This window comes from Schistocerca nitens, chromosome 4 (assembly GCF_023898315.1).
Source record: "Schistocerca nitens isolate TAMUIC-IGC-003100 chromosome 4, iqSchNite1.1, whole genome shotgun sequence".
Lineage (NCBI taxonomy): Eukaryota > Metazoa > Arthropoda > Insecta > Orthoptera > Acrididae > Schistocerca > Schistocerca nitens.
The window spans coordinates 209,819,901-209,824,505 of NC_064617.1; positions in this window are offsets into that span (position 1 = coordinate 209,819,901).

A 4,605-nucleotide genomic window follows, 5' to 3' on the forward strand; every position below is an offset into this window, starting at 1 on the left:
CGTTACCCACCAGGCCTCAATCTCCGCTAATTTCAAGTTGCCGCCACTCATACCTCACCTGTCATTCAACATCATCTTTGCCTCTTCACTTCTGCCTCGACTGACATCTCTGCCCAAACTCTTTGTCTTTAAATATGTCTGCTTGTGTCTGTATATGTGTGGATGGATATGTATGTGTGTGTGTGTGTGTGTGCGCGCGAGTGTATACCCGTCCTTTTTTCCCCCTAAGGTAAGTCTTTCCGCTCCCGGGATTGGATTGACTCCTTACCCTCTCCCCTAAAACCCACATCCTTTCGTCTTTCCTGATGAGGCAACAGTTTGTTGCGAAAGCTTGAATTTTGTGTGTATGTTTGTGTGTCTGTCGACCTGCCAGCACTTTCATTTGGTAAGTCACATCATCTTTGTTTTTAGATATATTTTTCCTACGTGGAATGTTTCCCTCTATTATAACCAAATATGTATTTAGTTATGGTACATATGGTCCCTGACAGCAATGTCTGATGCTAGGGATGATTTACACAGAAATTAGTTAACATGCTAATTACAGCAGTGGCATTCACATGAACTGCTCAAATCTGCGATCATTGGCCTGTATGCACACAGTATGTCATTGGACCATTAACTGTCATGTCCATTCGAAGATTCCTGGCACGTTCTCAATGGTACCAACAGCAACAGCAGTTCTAGTTATGAGGTCTTCTTGAGGTTTCTGCAAGTTTCATACACCACCTGCTTCATATGCCCTTACAGGTAGAAATCCATACATGTTCAGTCAGGTGACCTTTATGACCGGGCCATCTAGGCTGATCAATCAATTACTTAAAGTGGCTCTCAATCATTCTTCACAGCAATGCTGAAATGGGCTGGTGCCCCATTGTGCTGCAAGTACCCGTACATCCTTTGTCTAACATTCAGGGATACACTCTCCATCAGTTCTGGCCACACTTTCGACAAAGATGTGATAAATCTGTCCGTTGAGGCAGAATGGAATCATGTATGGTTCAAGCAGTCAATCACTGAGCATGCAGGACTAAACCAAACTCATGTTGATGAGCATGAGGTTGAATATCTTGTGGATTAACATGTACCCAAACATGTGAATTGTGGGTATCAAAAACAGCCTTCACAGGAAAAGAAAAGGGTTGGTGTACAGGACCTTGGCCTGAAATAGGGGGTGCAGGGCATCTGTCTGCCATGGCCTGAAGAAGCTTGTGTGCTTGTAAATGGAGTGCTTTCAATGTCTCACAGAACAATGTCTTTCATTTCAGGAGTCCACACTCTTTGATTCTGACCTGCAACACACATACTTGCAAGGAAAGTGCCCATTTCACATAGCAGATAACACACAGATCTGAGTGTTTGGTGTTGTGAAACCTGTTGGTTGGAAAAGCTCTGTAGATCCTCTGTCACTGCACTTTGTCCATTTCTGTTCACAGAACCGTATGATAGATGCATGTAAGCCATTTCAGCATAAGTAAACTGCTCCATGTTCACTGTTGCTGTCACAAGGCAGTAATGATTGTGACTGAATCGGTGTGTTTACAAGGAAGTCGCCATTGTTGTCACACGGCGGAGATGCTTGTAATGAATCAGTGCATTTTCAAGCAGACCTCCGAGCCAACCATCTGTACACAGAGCAGTTTTGAAAGTCAGTACACATTGTCAGTCATTGACAGCAACAATAACTGTCAGAACCACTAACGAAATGTTCCCCAGCATTACAAGATGACTACAGAGATCCAATGTTCCTTGTTGTTGTCGTTGTGGTCTTCAGTCCTGAGACTGGTTTGATGCAGCTCTCCATGCTACTCTATCCTGTGCAAGCTTCTTCATCTCCTTATTGAGATATATTTGTTTTGGTGTTCTCTACCTCCTGTATTAATTTGAACAAATAGTTTTGTAACACCTTGCATATAAAGCAGAAATGTTATTAGTAAAAATCTTGTAAAGTTCTTAATGTGTTTATTAGATTACTGTGTAAAAATCTAAAGTTAACATTCAGATGAAAGTAGATTACACAATGTAGACATTTTCTCTTAAAATCAACTGCGAGACAGATAAATGTATGCTCTGCTTTGTGTTTCCATTTTCTTTCTCACTGTCAGTTTTAACTGTGATAGTGGCGCATAAACCATTAGACAAATTCTTTCTCGATATATATTCTTTCTTTTTTTAAAAACAAAAATTGTATACACAACTTTGCTGTTTTGTTTTATTCCCCACATTCAGTTTTAATAGAAAACAGGAAAGTTGTATTTTTGGCTTATCAACAGATGATTAGAGTACTACTATGGAATCTGAACCATGTGAAATTTGGTAATGCTATCTGTTTGCAGATTAAAACTATGCAAGGTACTGTCATTGAAGCTACTATGCTCACAGATCCAGGAGCTGGAGAGGTCTCCCATATCCTGTGTGCCAATGATCCCAACTGATTTACCCATTTGTTTTAATGGGCTTCCCGTTCCCTATCAACGTTTCATAAGAGAGAGAGAGAGAGAGAGAGAGAGAGAGAGAGAGAGAGAGAGAAAGAAAGGTGGCAGAGAAGGATCTTCTTACAAATGCCATGTGTGTACCATTTTATGAGAAGCTAAAAAAAAAAAAAACATTGATAGGGAGGAGGAAAAATTAGTATTTTGTAGCCAAATTCAGAATTATTTTCTACCAATTTTGAAATTACTTACTGCAGAGTTTGGTACTGTATTCGTTTCTGAGAGATTATTTTTTACACACCGTGTGTTCCTATTTTTTTGGCTTGCTGTATTATGGTGAAAATCTATCTAGGAATTACTTTGTAGTGCGGCTACCCCCGTTGTAGGTTCGAGTCCTCCCTCAGGCACGTGTGTGTGTGTGTGTGTGTGTGTGTGTGTGTGTGTGTGTGTGTGTGTGGTCGTTAGTGTAAGTTAGTATAAGTTAGGTTAAGTAGTGTGTAAGCCTAGCACAAATTTCCAAAAATTACTTTATATTTATTTACATCACAGACCAGATTTACATTATTAATAACAAAATCATTTATATTGAACCTATTAAATCTAATTAAAGCAAAATAACTTTACAACTGTACACTGCTGAAAGTTTTTCAAAGGAAAGTATTATCGTAACTCCAAAATTTTCTTCTGGGACTTTATGCCACTCATCTTTCAATACTTCACTGTAGTGTAGTAGGGCCCAGAGACTAAATTTGAATACCAAAGGCAAACTGCCTTCAGCACACCTCCAGACATTTAATGTCCTCAAATCCTCCTGACAGGGAAAGTTGCATTTCAACTAAATTATGAAGGGATTTGCATCCCTTCAGAATAATTTTGTACACCTGAAGATGAGATTTTAAAATCTTGAAAGCATTCAAGGTTTGGGTAAGTATTAATACAACTGAAGTGGATCCCTCTAAATTAATTTTTCATGTCTCTCAGTTGTGGATATCCTACATACCAAATCTTGCCATATAGGTCAGAGATACAGACCTGTGTTGGTTTATGGATCTGTCACTTGTCGCATCTTGTGCCTTTTGTCAAAGGTTTTATAATATGAAGGAAAACAAATACCAAGTTTCTTAATGATTCAGAGTCCATGTTAAGCTGTAGGTTCCCTCAGGACTGGCCAATTTAGCCCCCTTGGCAATACGATGTGTGTATCGCTCTCCTGAAGCAGATCACTGTAACTTTCAAAAGTTCTTGAGGAAACTGACTGAAGTTTATCAGGATCTTTAATACTCTAAAGCGTGTTCTATTTTTTGGACAGGCAGTGGGGATCTGTGGAAAAATGCTCACTTACAATGTTGGGAGCCTGGATTTGATTCTTAGGTGCCTATTCTACAAACATTTCCATGAAATGGAAAATAGGAATCTGTGGCTGTAAAGTTGTAACCAAAGAACTGCTGTTTTGAGTCTCCATTTGGTTTCTTTTTCATCTTTTTCTATTCATGTATTTCATTTAAAGTAATGTACACATTCCACCTCATAAATGCAAGACACACCGAGACGCGATGTTGCGTGGCTCCTCATGGGAACGAAAGTTACGTCATTTAAATTTAAAATTCATTAAATATGTGCTAATTAACACATACTAAGTTGTCATTTTTAAGAAAAATGCTTGACTTCTTATTTATGATTAAATATTACACACAAAAATCCAGTTTTCATTGGAAATATAAATTTGATTTCACTGATCTTAAAACATTATTAACAAAGATCAATTGTTTTCATTTTTATGTTTTACCATCCATGGAAATCCCCATTCAACATGCACCTTCATTTAAAAATTTAGCATGGCTGGAAATCGAACTTTGGCAACTCGTGTAGAAGGTGAGCATCTACCACAAAGCCACACTTAATTTAGTGTATTAAAAATGTGTGGAAAACTACAAAGTTGATTTTCTCAGAATTTTTTTAGTTTGATGAAACTGCTTCAAGAGCTCTGAATTGGAGTTCTGAACTTCACGTGGCATAAATATATAAAAATATACAAAATTCTGATTTCAGTGTGACGATCTTAAATTCAGTCAGGTCAAAACAGTGAGGAAGGCAAAAGTACATACAACCTCCAATAGGACCAAACCTAGTAAAGCTCTCTAGTGTTCAAACCAACCTTTGTGTTGAAGGCAAC